Here is a 15,102-nt window from a genome sequence, read left to right as displayed (position 1 = left end):
GCAGGGAGATCTTTTTTTTTTTTTTTTTTTTTTTTTTGTGGTACGCAGGCCTCTCACTGTTGTGGCCTCTCCCGTTGCGGAGCACAGGCTCCGGATGCGCAGGCTCAGCGGCCATGGCTCACGGGCCCAGCCGCTCCGCGGCACGTGGGATCCTCCCGGACCGGGGCACGAACCCGTGTCCCCTGCATCAGCAGGCGGACTCTCAACCACTGCGCCACCAGGGAAGCCCCAGGGAGATCTTTGAGGAGGCTGCTGTTGCTCTCCAGGAGAGCGAAGCTGACGGCTGGACACCGGTGGGGGAGGGAGCTGTGGGGTCCCAAGGAGTGTTCAGTTGTTCCAGCAGTGCGGGTAGAGAAGTTAGCCAGGGCCAGAGGAGTCAGGGAGGGCTTCCTGGGGGAGGTGACCCATGAATAGGCCGGCAGAGTCTAGGGGATTTAGGAAGGTGGAGAGGAGGCCTTCCAAGGAGGTGGCTGTGCAGTAAATGAAGGAGAAAAGCAGAAGGATGTGGTTTATCTAGGGGACAGACAGTAGAGGCTGAGATCCAGGGGCATGGGAGGTGATCCCAGATAAGCGCAGTGGTCATACTTCAGGAGGGTGCCTTGTCCATTCATTCATTCACTCATTCATTCATTCATATGAGGTCCTTTGGGAACCACAGAAGCTTATCCAAAGGGAGAGAAGAGTGATGATCATTTCATAGATTACTGGTGGTGAACTGACCCTCAGAGAGGACCAACTCCCTAATTTTACAGTGGGGGAAATGGCCCAGAGCAGACAGGAACTTGTCCCAGGTCACACAGTGGCCATGTGGCTGCCTCTCTCACCCAAAGCCCTGGGAAGAGGAGTTTGGTGGGACTGAGGGCAAGGTTGGAGGGGTCAGGGACTGTGGAAAGGAACTTTTGGGAGATTATAGTCTGCTTGGCAAGAAACCAATAACTCATGCTGTCCCTTTGGACATGGCCTGGGGTCCCACGATGCCATCCTCTACCCTGTCCCCACCCTAAATCTGATGACTTGTAGCTTGGGTTCACTCACCTCCGTGGCTTCTGTGTCTGTAACTCTGACACTGTCTGCCGCTGTTCCAGGGGCCTGTGGTCAGGTCCCCGTGTGGTGTGGTCCCATGATAAGTGCTCTGTGGTTCTGGACCCACCATCCTGGAGCTCCGTGAGACTAACATTCTGGGGCTCCAGGGTTTCAATCTAGTGTGCCTTCATGGACGATTATCCAGTCTCCTGTGGTTGTGTGGCTTTGTGTCCCCATCCTTGGGAGCTCTGTGCCCTCGTGGACTATCACCCAGTTACCTACCGGCCTGGGCTCTGATTCCCACACTGTGGTGGCTCGTTTGAATGGCCAGCACCCCAAGACTTAGTCTAGATCACTGACACTGCTGCCCTGAGGACAAGTGGACAGATAGAGGCCATCCTGCAGCTGGGCCAGTCTCTCTGAGGAGAGCCCAGAGGGCTCCCTTGGGACACATTCTCCCTTCCTTTATCTGGGGCCCCCGGCACGGCCACCTCTGGGTGCTGAAGCGTGTGGGTGCTGCCTGCAGGGGTTGGGGCGGGGTAACAGGCATTGGTATTTCTGGCCCCACTTGTGCCGCTCTTAGTTCATTCCGACTGCTGTTAACAGAATACCCTGACTGGGTAGCTTATGAACACCAGAAATGTGTTTCTCACAGTTCTAGAGGCTGAAGGTCCAAGATCAAGGCACCACTGTGGTCAGGTTCTGGTGAGGGCCCACTTCCATAGCTGGCGCCGTCTTGCTGTGTCCTCACGCAGGGGGAGCGATAAGGGACCTCTCTGGGGTCTCTTTTATAAGAGCACTAATCCCATTCATGACAGTCGTCTCCTGAAGGCCCCACCTCCTGATAAGAATTTGGGGGGACACAAGCATTCAGTCTGTAGCTGCCACTAACGAGCTATGCAGCCTTGGGCCTCCTCCTTTTCCTGTGCTTGACGTTGGGGATTTGGGGTGAAATGCACAGCGGGACGGGGACTGTGCCGGTGATGAGGTGGATGGGTACAAGCCCCTGTGCTTGTACCCAGCAGTGTTGTGAGGGCTCCTGGTCTTCTCTGTGCCCGGCTGGGGGATACAGGCCTGCAGGCCACCCCAGGAAGGGTGATGCTCAGACATGGCTCCCTCCGGGGGCCTCCCACTGGCTCCGCCAGGCTGTGGTGTTGTCCGCCCTGCAGCCTTGTGTCCACTTAAGGAAGACGGGCAGACCCAGGCAAGCTTTCCGAACCTCCCGAAATGCCGGGTGATAGCCCCATGATGGCCGAGGGGAGGTGGAGCTGAGGGTCACATGGCTGGTCAGAGCCCTGGACGGCCCGGCCCTGGTCTGCCTCTAAGCGCAGGCCCCGGAGCTGCCCGCCTGCAGGGATGGCCACATGGTAGAAAACAAGGTGGGAAGGGCACAGAGGCTGGAAGCTCGCCCAGGCCCTGGTGTGGGCTGTGCCCCTGATCCTCATTTTCCCACATTTGCTGTATTTAATCACACGCACCCACACACTCTCACAGGGACCACAACAGAGGCATCTGTGTTTGGAAGGAACAGCGGAGTGGGTGTGAGGGTGGGCCTGGAGCCTAGCTGTGGGCTTCAGGCTCAGAGCCATGCACCCCTGGCCCTCCGCCCTGCTCCACACGCCTAGGTCTATACCAGGTACATGGGATTAATCATAGCCCCACGTCATGGGGTTATGGGGCGGGGGTTGCTGTATGCAAAAGCTGGGGAGTGTCTACCACAGAGGAAAACTCAAACTTTAGTTATTTTTATCCCAATTTTTCAGACAAGGAAACTGTAGTATGAGAGCAAATGCCTGGCATGTAATAATAAGGCAGGTCCCTTTCACAGAGCCCTGGCCAGCCCCAGACCTGCGTTATTTCGTGAAGCTGTTACAACCGTGGGATGCTCGGGCGATGTCATACCCACTTCACGGATGAGGGAAGTGCAGGATTTGAACGCAGTGCTGTTGGACTCTAAACCTCCCTGCTCCAGGCCGTCCCCTCCTGGGGACTCAGTGGGCAAGAGGCCTGGGGGTCAGAGTGGGGAAGGCGTGGGTGCAGGCGTGCCTAGTGGGGAGCCCCTGTGGCACATGGGCCCTACTATAATTGCAGCATTTCCGTCACCTCCACCCAAGGGCCCCACGACTTAATCTGCATACTCAGTGTGCCTGCCCAGGCATTTGCTCCTAATTATTGTGCCGTGAAGGCAGTGCCAGGACTATTAACAGGCATATGCCCCCTGTTTCCTGGCAGGTGGCCCTGTTGGTGCACCTGTCGGGCAGCCATCCTGGCCCACTCGGAAAATGCTTGGTGGCATTTTGTTTCTGGCTCAGGAAAGTTTCAGAACCATCAGATGGATAAGCTGCTCGCCTGGTGGCCTTTGAGCCTCCCGTGGGGCTGCTTCTGCTCAGAACAGCTCTGATGAGGGTGGACGGCAGGGGATGGGCAGAGAGGGTAGTAGGCTGGGTTGTGTTGGAAATCCCTCCTCTGCCACTTGGAAGCTGTGTGATGCTGGAGCAGTCACTTTCCCTGTCTGAAAATCCGTGCCCTGACTTTGTTACAGGGTGGCAATGAGACAGCGGCTCTCCATCCTGGCACCCGAAATGTTTCTGATTCAGCCATAGTTGTTTTAAGCTCCCCAGGTGATAACACTTGTCATAAGGTGACACTTGATGCCTTCGGAGCCCTGAACTCTGTGCCTGGCGCCTTGTAGGTGCCCAATAAAGGCTGTTTGCCTCTCGGCAACGCATGCCCAGCCCTTACCAGCTTGCAGGACATTTTCACCTCGTTTATCTCCACAGAGCAGCTTAATGTTTGTCTGAGTTCTTAATCCTCCTCCCCATTATACTGATGGGGAAACTGAGGACCAGAGTGGGGAAGCAACCACGCGAGAGTAGGGGGAGAGCTGGCCTCTGAGCCAGGCCTTTTGGACCCCAGAGCTCACACTCCTAAGACTGTTTCCCATTCTGCAAATGTTTAACCCTGGCAGACAAAGGCTTTGTGACTTTCAAAAGAAACCAGATGCCACCCATCTCTTCACTTCCTCTGTCCCCACCTGGGGCCAGGGACCCTTGACCCTCCCCCAACGTGTGCAGAGACCCCCTCCCTGGCCTCCCTACCTACCCCCTAGCCACCTGGTGTCCCTTCTCCCTCCAGCAGCTAGAGGATGCTGTTAAATCACAGGTCAGGCCACATCCCTCCTCTGCTCGGTGCACTACAGTGGCTCCTACCTTCCCCAGAGGAAAAGTCAGAGTCCTTAGGAGGCCCCGCTTTACACCCCCTCTACCCCCCGGTGCACCCCCTCCTCCTTGGTTATTCCAGGCTGTCTCTGGCCCCTCCCTGCTGGAGAACCCCCCATGATCCCCTCCTTCTTTTCAGCCTTTCTTCAAGTGCTCCCCACTAAGTGAGGCCTTTTAGGACCCCCCTATTTCTTTTTATTTTATATTTCAATGTTTCATTTACTTCTAAATGGCACATATAACCCAGGAATATCCCTGAGGCGTTTTAAGGGCAAATCGTGAACTTTTTTCTTTCATCTGTATCTCCAACAGATAAAGACTTTTTATATATATATAATTAAAATAACAGCGTCAACCCAACAGAATTCACCATATTTTTAAATCTTGCCTCCTATTCAGTTCTTGTGCAGTTTCCCCCGTTGTCTCCCAAAATGTCTTTTCACACTTGGTTTTGTCAAATCAGGATCCAGCCAAGGTCCTAGAACTGCATTTGGTTGATCGGTCTCTCAAATCTCTCTTAATCTGTAACAGTGCCTTCTCCCTCTTTTTTTCTTTTTTTCCACTCTAATTATTTGTTGGCAAAACCCGTCATTTGTCCTGTGGAATGGCCTCACGGTGTCATTAATACATTCTTCTGTCCCCTGTACTTTCTGTCCACTAGGATTTGGATCTAGAGCTGGATTTAATTCAGGTCCGATTTTGCAGGCAAGGCTATGTCACAGGTGGTGCTCTGGGCTTCCTTCCACATCCTAGCAAGACGCACATGTGCCAGAATGTTGCACTTTTGGTGATGCTAAGATCAGTCCAGGGGTTCAAGTGCGGTCTGCCTGGTCCCTGTGTCATATAGTTCTGTTCAACATTCCATTGATGTCCATTGCTGGATCCTTTATTTCATTAGGATTTCCATTCTGTTATTTCTTCTGCACCTATTTGCAGTGGTTCTTCTATAAAGGATGACTTTCCCTTATTAGGTTCCCCTAAAATACTGTTCATACAGGATGACAGGATAAATGCTTCATTCTTTACCTGCCTTTTCTGCTTATAGAATACTCACTTGGTGCCTGGACTACCTGCAAAGGAACCAAGGAGGTTTTTCTTTCAATTAGCAATAATCGCGCCTCGGATAAACCTCATTGGCTACGATACTGCCACTGCGCAAAGCTGAGGTTTTTCTTTCTTTTGAGAATTTTGAACACATGGATTTTTACAGTTTTGTAGTCATTATTCTTTCTGATGCTCAACTTGGCCCACATGTGGCCAGTGGGAGCCCTTCAAGCTGGCTTCTGTGTCCTTTCAATCCTCCCCATCAGCCTTCAAGCATGTCCTTACTTTATGGGAACACAAGTTGTGCCAGGCTCATCTTGAATGTTCCCTGCACCAGTCCTGGAATCAGCCTCTTCTCGGAGGAGCCCTGGGGACCCTTTTAGTGGGAAGAGGTATTTAGAGACCACCGCCTGGGTCCTGAGGAGACCACCCCCTTTAGAATTGGCAACATCTCCCTCTGTGCTCAGATACCCCTCACTCCGCTCCATTTATTTCTAGCATATTTCACCTTCTAACATCCTGTGACATTTACTTGATTCTTACATTGGTCATCTACTCTCTGTCTTCCCACTAGAATATCAGCACTGTGAAGGCTTGGTTGTTTGTGGCTGTACCTTCCAGCCTGGCATACAGAAGGCACTTAATAAAACATTTGTTGAGGGGCTTCCCTGGTGGTGCAGTGGTTAGGAATCCGCCTGCTAATGCAGGGGACATGGGTTCGAGCCCTGGTCCAGGAAGATCCCACATGCCGCAGAGCAACTAAGACCATGCGCCACAACTACTGAAGCCCGCGGCCCTAGAGCCTGTGCAACAAGAGAAGCCCCCACCGTGAGGCGCCTGCACACCACAACGAAGGGCAGACCCCGCTCGACACAGCTAGAGAAACCTGCACGCAGCAACGAAGACCCAACGCAGCCAAAAATAAATAAAATAATTTTTAAAAAAACCAACCAGGGCTTCCCTGGTGGCGCAGTGGTTGAGAGTCCGCCTGCCGATGCAGGGGACGCGGGTTCGTGCCCCGGTCCGGGAAGATCCCACATGCCGCGGAGCGGCTGGGCCCGTGAGCCATGGCCGCTGAGCCTGCGCGTCCGGAGCCTGTGCTCCGCAACGGGAGAGGACACAACAGTGAGAGGCCCGCGTACCGCAAAAAAAAAAAAAAAAAAAAAAAACCAACCAAACAAAAAAACCATTTGTTGAAAGAGTGAATGGATGGATGGATGGATGGATGGCCATTGTCCTCTCCCTCATGAAGCCTGGAGAAGTGGTTAAGAGAGGTCTGCCCCCACCCCCTCTACTCCACCTGTAGAGCCTGGGGGCCTCTGTCTTATTCAGATCAGCAGAGCTGGGCGGCAGAAATGTCACACCACTTGGCCCCTGGGGAAGAAAGGGCCAGGCTGAGAAGATGAAAGATATGTCTGATGAGATGTAAATTTGTTTCAGGAAGCAGGTGGGGGTGGCAACAACCCGTGGCCTCTGGGGCTTTGTGAGGCTGAGGCAGGGATGGAAAAGCAGAATCCAGGGTGGAGCCCGGCCTGGATCCCTCTGTGATTGGTTTCCTTCTCTTAGCCCATCTCCTGGGCTCTGTCACCTCATTTTGGAGGGAAGTCAGTTGGCCCTGTGTTTGAATCCTGACCTGGCTGCCTCAGTGGCTGTGTGACCTTAGGTGATGGGAGGAACATCTCCGGGCCTTGGGGCAGAGGAAGTGAGACTCACAGGGAGGGTGAACCCAGGGAAGACCATGGACTATAGCCCATGAGGCCAGAGAACAGCAGAGACTTGCTTGGGGCTACCCTGTAGCCCAGGGCTGGCTGGGACCTGGACTCAGGCCTCCTGGCTCCCTGCCTGGGCTGATCTGCTCTTTCATCCCTGGTCTCATCTCCTTGAGGGGGTCGTGTGCTCTCCCACACTCTCCCTGAAGCTACCATTTCTGCAGAAGGAGCCCTGTGAAAATCTGGGGACCATGGAGTGGAGCACCTGGCAGGTACAGCTCAGATAACAGGCAAGCTCTCGATGGCTGGAAACCAGAACCCCCAATCTCCCTTCTCAAGCCCTGCCGATCCGGACTCCTGTGCCAGCAAGGAACCCATCATCCAGCTGTGGCCTCCTTCAACTCAAGTCCAGGGTTTGGGACCACCACTAAAGGCAGAGTTTGAGGAGCATATCAATCTATGTTCTGTTTACTTGTGTTCATTCATTCATTCATTCTGCATTTGCTGAGCCCCTGTTCTGCACTGGAACCTGAGATGAGGAAGACTCTTTGGGGGTCCACATTACCAAAAACCCAGCCCAACTGGCTTAAAGCAAAGAAGGGAATTTATTGGCTCCAGTAACAGAAAAGGGATATTACTGACATCAGGCACGGTGGGCTCCAGGTGCTAAGGTGACCTCATCATCAGGATGTGATCATTCTCACCACTCCCCTTCTGTTTTGGTGTCACAGTGGCCACTAGCAGCTCCAGCATGATGCCACTTCCCTGCACCCCGCAGTGGACAGAATTCCCCTTCCCAGGCGTTTGGTTAAGTCCCGGGATCGTCTCTCACTGGGTTGACTTGGGTTGTGTGCTTGTCCCATCACCGTGGCCGGGCTGGGAGTGTGCTGGTTTGCAGGCTCTGGGTCAAGGGCCCTCCCGGAGCTGGGGGTGCTGAGCTCCACCCAGCCTGAGTGCAGGGGAGGAGCGGCTCCCCCAGGAAAGTGGGATGATGCTGCCCGAAGAAGAGGGAACAGGAGGCAGAAAGAGCAGGGGTCCACGCAGATGCCAGTTCTCGGAGAGCTCATGGTCTAGAGGAGAAGCTGGACTGCGCATGGGGAGAGGAGGTGAGCGTTGAGCACCTACTGTATACAGATGCTCCAATATGTAAAACCATCGTGCAGTGCAGATCCTTGTCCCCAGGGTGCTCAGCTGGGAGCTCTTAGAGGACAGGGACCACGTCCTCCTCGCTCCTCCTCGCTCTGCTCCTTGGGTAGCACCTGACACAGTCCCAGGGAGCGTCTTGGTAGGACCTGGGTCTTCTGGCACCCAGGGAGCCACCTCCCAAATCAGTTCCGAGTGGCTGGACTTGAGTGACTTCTGAGTGGATTCTGTGCCCCTTTAGATGGAGACAACCCACGGCACTTTGAACTTGGGAAGAGTTGGGAAACAAGTCAACTGAAGCTCAGTGGGGCACACTGAGTCAGGATTCAAACTCAGGCCTGCCCATCCTCGCAGGCTTGTGTTCTCTGATTTCTCCCCTCACTCTGCACAGCTCTCTTGGAGATTTGCTGTTCAGCGAGACGCCGGGCCTCCCTTCCCTTGGGAGGGCTTGCAGTGGAGTGGGTAGGTTTGGGATGGGGGTGGCCCATACCCTGTCTCGCGTCTCGGGAAGGAGCTGTGTGATCTCTCTCAGGTGCCCGCTTCCATCTTTCTGGGCTGCCCCCTAGTGGCCTCTGCCACCCTCGCCGTAAGGATGAAGGGACAGAATTCCCCACTGGAGTCAGTAGAAAGGACCCAGGAATGCTGGCCTCACTGAGTCGCCCCAGCAGGGCTTTCCCAAGCCCGACCTCTGCCAGCAAGAGTCTCCCGATGCATATGGCTGGAATCCACGCTGGGGAGGCCCTCTGAGCCTAGGGCCTGCTCTCTTTGTTAAAACAGGTTGATCTGCAAACTTCAGGGTGGCATTATGACGTGACAGAACCAAATGGAGACTCCTGGGTGGACTCAGAAGGACTGGGAGATCAGTGAGGAGGGAATCAGTGTCTCACTGTGTAATTCATTTCTAGTAACTGCTGGATCTGTTTACTTGAAATTGCCCTGCACTCCATCCATAGTAGGGATCCTGCACCTTGGTGAACACGGGGCCAAGGCCTGGAGGTGGGATTATTGCAGAGTGACAGGGATTGGCAGGAAGTCTGTGTGCGGGAGAAACCTCCGACTTTCTGAATGGAGGCCCAGCTGCTGGTTCAAGCACGAACTCTGATTTGTGTGGTGCTGTGATTCCCGAGAGGGTATCTGGCCCTCCCCGTGAAGGTGTTCTGTGGCCTGATCCATTGTTGGGGCCTCAGTGGTTTGGAGAAAGGACGAGGAAGCATGAGCTGCCCTGGTGGGGAGGGACCAGAGCCTAGCATCCAGTCCACCTCTGCCACGCACCTGCTCCGTGACCCTGAGCCCCCTGCCGCCCCTGCGTGTCTCTGAGTGTAATGCTTCTTGTCCTGCCCACCTCAGGGGCTAGGCGGGGGGGTGGGGGGTAGGGGGGGGAATCAGAAAGGAGGCTAGCTGTGTGTGAGACAGGAAGGGACGCCAGATACATTTATTGAGCACTTGCTGGCTGCCTGGAGCACTCATAGGTATCCATCGACTCCACCCACCCAGCCACTTGGGTGGGGATTCTCTCATTATCCTGTGTTACAAACCGGGGTAAGTGTGGCAATTGGTGTTGAAGCAGGAGGGCCTCGGACTCAGCATTCTACACTGATGGCCCCTGAGATGCCTGTGCTGACCTCCTTGTCTGCAGTGGCTTCCAGGCTTGGAGGGGGTCAATCTCAACCTCGTATGAAAAGCATTACTGAGACCCAGCAGGCGAGGACTCCAGCAGGCAGGGATGTCTGAAGGCTGAGCAAGCCTCCTTGTGCAGAGAAATTCGAGGCATCAAGCCGGAGAGGAGGAGCATTCCTGGGGGAGGGCCTGCAGTGCAAAGGCCTGGGGGCATCAAACAGCCCAGCCTAGGGAGGAGGGAGGGGGATTGGCAGATTTTTGGCAAAAGAAGGGGTGGGCGAGGCAAGCACTCCGGGAGTAAGAGGACCAGGTCGGGCGGTGGAGGCTTACCACCGGGTCTGGTACAGCCGGGAGCCGGGAACCGCACTCCCCAGGCCGGGGCTGTGGGGGAGGAAGGGCCCTACTGATGCCACCTCTGCTGGCTCCGGGGAGGATTATCTATTTTAGCAACTGGGGAGGGCGGAGCAGGGAGTGCCCAGCCTCTAGCAGTAGCGCAGGCAGCTCCGAGGAACGCGGCGCAGCGCCGGGGCGGCTCAGGCAGCCGGGCCCTGGGCCCCAAGGGCAGGCAGCGTGATGCTGGCTGTGTCGCTCAAGTGGCGGCTGGGCGTGGTGAGGCGACGGCCCAAAGGTACGGGGCCCCGGGGACTGGGGCTGGACCCGGGTCTGGATGGGGGGCGGTGGCCGAGGGGCCTTGGGGAGTCCCGGCTTCCCCTCCCCGCCCTGTTACCCCTTGCTCCGCCTCGACCCTATCTGCCTGTGTGCCGCTGGGTTCTGGGTCTCTGTCCCTGAATCTGTGCGTGTGACTCCTTTCTCTGCCCTGGCCGTTTCCCCATGTCTCCATCTCTTTGTCTGTCTGAGTCTCTCTAACTCCGTCTCTTCATCTTTCCCTCCACCTCTATCTCTTTCTGTCTCTCTTTGTCTGGTTCCCTCTCTCCTCCCTCCACCTCTCTGCCTCTGAGCCGACCTCTCTGCTACTTGTCTTCTCTCCTGCTCTGTCTTGCTCTTTTTGTCCCTGTCTCTGTCCTCTCCTGCTCTCTCTGTGACTGTCTCCCTTGCTCTCTACTTTTCTTTGCCACCGTCTCCTTCATCGCCCCCTCACATGGCATGTCCCTGGCGGCCTTTCCTTTTCTCCTGATTCAGGGCATGGGGCTGTCCGGGTGGAGCTAGTGTGTGTGTGGGGGGGGGGGGGGGCGAGGTGGGGAGCTGGGGCAGGGGGCCGTGAGCAAATGCAGGACTTGGACCTGGGTGCCTGAGCCCCAGAAGGGGGCTCCTGAAGGAGGCGAGGCTGTGGTGGGAGTCGGGGGAGGGAGGAGTGTCTAGAGCAGGGAGTCCAGGCCTCCAGGCCCTGTGACCCCAGGTCTCAGCTGTGGCCTCCCTGTGTTGCGGTCTCATCTGCATCATGGGGTGGCAGGAGATGGTGGATTCGCAGCCTCTATGCTTCAGGCCTCAGAACTAAGAATAATTGTGCTGTTCATAAGAACAAGAGTAACTGACATTAATTCAGTGCTACTGTGTGCCAGGCATTCTGCTAACTCACTATTCCTCACAACAGCCCTGCAAGGTTGGCCCTGTCCTTATCCTGAATGTACACGGGGGAAACTGAGGCACAGAGAGGTTAAGTAACTTGCCCATGGTCACACAGCTGACATCCAGAGGTTTTCTCAAGCCGATTCTTATAACTGCCATGAGCATTTTCTAGACACTGAGAGACCTACATGGGGGGAAGGGCTGCTTCAGGAGAGGTCAAGAGGTAGCAGGGTCTGTGGGATGACAGAGGGCTCTAGACCCTGCACTGGCCACGGACAACTGGTGGTCTGACATCCCAGAGGTCCCTGGAAGCCCCTTCCCTGGGGACAGAGTAGCTGGTGCCTGGAGAGCATTAGGAACAGTATTTCCCTTGGGGCTTCCCAGGAACCCCCTGTGCTGGGACTGTCCCCAAGGGAGAAGTCCCCTCCCCCATCAAGACTGTTATCCTCCTGTTCAGGTCCACAGCCCCAGAGAACCCAGTGGAATCCTCCCATGCTGGAGGGATAGACAGACACATGCAGGGATAGTCTGACCTGCTTCCGATTTGCGTGTTCCCCAGGATATGGAGAACAGCCAACTACATGCCGTGAATCAGATTCTGGGTCTTGGAGATTCAGGAAGTGCCTGTATTTTCCCCAACAGACCTGGATTCAAATCGTGCCCCTGGCTCTTTCTTCCTGTGTGGCTCACTCAGAACCTCAGTTTCCTCATTGGTAGAATGTACCCAAGACAAGCCACCCTCCCAAGATTGCAGTGACGGTTAGGAAAGATTGGGGGAGGGACTGGCACACGGTGGACTCCTGGTAATCTTGATTTTCATCTTTCCATCGGCGGCTGAGCTTCCTCTTCCCCCTCAACCCTCCGCCCCCACCCCACAAACACACGGACCCCAGGCTGCTTGTGTCTGGGACCAACAAGCCTCTAACAGGAAAGAAAGCAGAAGGGAGCACGGCCTGACTGTGAGGGCACACTGTGTGCTGATGGCTGCCAGGTACTATGGCATCTCTTCACTCCTTTAGGGGACCTCGAAGGGAAGCACAGGGACCTTGTTCGCCCGTATAGTGAGCCTGCACATCCATTTAAAACGGGATTTATCAGGACTTCCCTGCTGGTCTAGTGGTTAAGACTCTGTGCGTCCATTGCAGGGGGCACAGGTTCAGTTCCTGGTCGGGGAACTAAGATCCTGCATGCTGCACAGCGGCCAAAAAAATGAAAAAATAAATAAAATGGGAATTCTCAGGGGAGAGGGATTCAAGACGCTGGGGGAAGGGGAGGGTTTCTTCTTCTTTGCCAAAGTATTTTTTTTAACGCGTGAGGACACATCTTCCCACTTCCAGCCCATATTTTTTAATAGACAAACCTTCCTGTTTTCCATCTTTTCTGGGTAAGACCCCCAAGTTCCTCACCCTGTGACTGCTTAAGTGGGGGGTCCCTGGGCCCCATAGCTATCTGCAACCTCTCCCGTGTCCCCCAGACTGGGATTTGAGGCTTTGCTTAAATTGAGGAGCAGTGCTTCCTGCCCGGGGCTGGAACTGGAGAAAGGGGTGCAGACTGGCTGGCCTGCCAATTTCTGCCACAGCCCAAGAAGCCGAGGGAGCCCCTGCTGTGTGCACACGGCAGTGGGAGCGCTTCTACCGTGCTGGACACTCAGTGTGTACCCCTTGCCCACTTCAGTCCTGACAGTGGCCTTTTTTTCCACATCTGGACAGTAGGGAAGCAGAGGCTTGAGGAGGGGAGGGGCCTGCAGAGCTGGACCGACTCTAATGCCCAAGTGCTGCACCCCTGAGCTAGGCTTGGGCCTCTGGACACATAAAATTGTTACATTCAATTCAAAGAGTGAGAGATTTAATTTGATGCGTGCTGGTGTGCCACGGCAGGATACACAGGTCCTGGAGCCAGTGGCCAAGTGTAAGTCCCAGCTGTGCCACCAGGGCAAGTGCCTTCACCTCTCTGGGCCTCTGGTTTCCCATCTGTGAAATGGGATTAATACTGAGTGGCTGCGAGGACCACTGAGATGATACTTTCAAAGTGCTAGGTGTCAGAGCACCAGAAGGGGACCACCTGCAGTTCCTGACCCAAAGGGCTCAGGCCCGGGGAGAAAGGACTTGTAGATGATGTCAGGGCATCAGGGAGGTAGGCGGACAGAGTCCCATTGGTGCCTGGAGAAGGAAGCAATGATTTTGCTTGCAAGAGGTCAGGGGAAGCTCCCAGAGCAGGGTCTTTAAGGATGAGTAGGAGTTTTCCAGGCAGCTAAGGGAGGAAGAGAGCTTTTAGGCAAAGGGAACAGCTTATACCAATGCCTGGAGATTTAAAAGATCTGCCTTAGAGAAGCGGTCAGCTGACTTTGGCCAGCATGAAGGGTTTGGCACAGAAGGGAACCAGGGCAGAGGGTGTGGGAGACCGTGGAGCTTGGACTTTGTCCTGGGGGCAGTGGGAGCCGTGGAAGGCCCGTGAGCAGCAGGGAGTGGAGGACAGTTCTGAGTGTTAGAATGGGCTCTGGCTGCTGTGCTGACCACAGGCAGGGATACGGGGAGAGACTGGGCTGGAGTCCAGGTGAGAGGTGAGGAGCTGGGGCTCAGTCGATGTTTGTTGAGGCAGGAGAATACCCTGTGCCATCCACTCATTTAAAGGATACCTACTGAGCACCTGTTACGTGTCAGGTACTGTTCTAGACCGTGAGGGTACAACAGGGAACAAGATGGACAAAAATCCCTGCCCTCGTGGAGCTGACCTTCTAGGAGGAGTGACAGCCAAGGGACAAGACGAATAAGGGTAATATATTTCCCTTATTTGGTAGTGACACATGCTGTGAAGAAAGATGAGGCAGGGAGAGGGCATGGGGTGTGTGAGTAGTGGGGTACAGTTTCAAATGGGGTGTTGAGGGAAGGCCACACTGAGAAGGTGACATTAGCGCAAAGCCCTGACGGAGGTGGGAGAGGGAGACAGGTGGCTATCCAGGGGAAGAATGCAGCTGGCAGAGGCTACAGCCAGTGCAAAGGCCCTGGAACGGTGGACGTGTTGGGTGTCCCCAGGCTGGCAAGGCTGGAGCAGGATGGGTGAGGGGCCTCTGGTCTGGCCCCTGTGCTTCTGGAGGAGCCACGGGCAGTCTAGGGATGACGAGCTTTTTTTTTTTCTTTTTTAATTAATTAATTTATTTTTGGCTGCGTTGTGTGCTCGTTGCTGCGTGCGGGCTTTCTGTAGTTGCGGCGAGCAGGGGCTGCTCTTTGTTGCGGTGTGCGGGCTTCTCATTTTGGTGGCTTCTTTTGCTGTGGAGCACGGGCTCTAGGCGTGCAGGCTTCAGTAGTTGTGGCACACGGGCTTAGTTGCTCTGCGGCGTGCGAAATCTTCCCGGACCAGGGATCAAACCCGTGTCCCCTGCATTGGCAGACGGATTCTTAACCACTGCACCACCAGGGAAGCCCAGTGATGAGGTTATTCAGGATAGTAATCCCCCCGCCGGCTGAGTGCGGCCTCCTGCGCGGGCCCTCCCAAGCTTTCTCCTTCTGCCCCCACTCAGTGGCGCACATCTGTGATGAATTATTCACTCCTTCCTTCCCCTCCGTAATGAGACTCTCCTCTGTCTGCCTCTCTCCTCCACATCCGGCTCCCGGCATTTCTCACACTGCGGCAGCTGCGCTGGGGTCTCAGATCTGACCCTCGATGTGGAAACGAGCCTCCTCCCACCAGTGCCTAGACAGCAACCACTTCCCCGGCCTCTGCCCTCCTTGATGCTGGGAGCACCAGAATTTCAGATCACCTATGGTGTCTAGAGACCCCAGGGCTTCTCCCTTTATCAAGAAGCCAAGGGTAAACTCATCTCT

At 55.2% G+C, this 15,102-nt stretch overlaps 1 pseudogene; it reads right to left on the bottom strand.

Moving 5' to 3' along the window:
• Positions 1-5,275: 5,275 nt before the first annotated feature.
• LOC136130113 (U4 spliceosomal RNA) lies at positions 5,276-5,404 on the bottom strand (annotated as a pseudogene).
• Between the last annotated feature and the right edge of the window lie 9,698 nt (positions 5,405-15,102).

The sequence above is a fragment of the Phocoena phocoena genome, chromosome 10 (genome assembly GCF_963924675.1).
Source record: "Phocoena phocoena chromosome 10, mPhoPho1.1, whole genome shotgun sequence".
Taxonomy (NCBI): Eukaryota; Metazoa; Chordata; class Mammalia; order Artiodactyla; family Phocoenidae; genus Phocoena; species Phocoena phocoena.
This window is presented reverse-complemented; position numbering and strand designations above follow the sequence as displayed.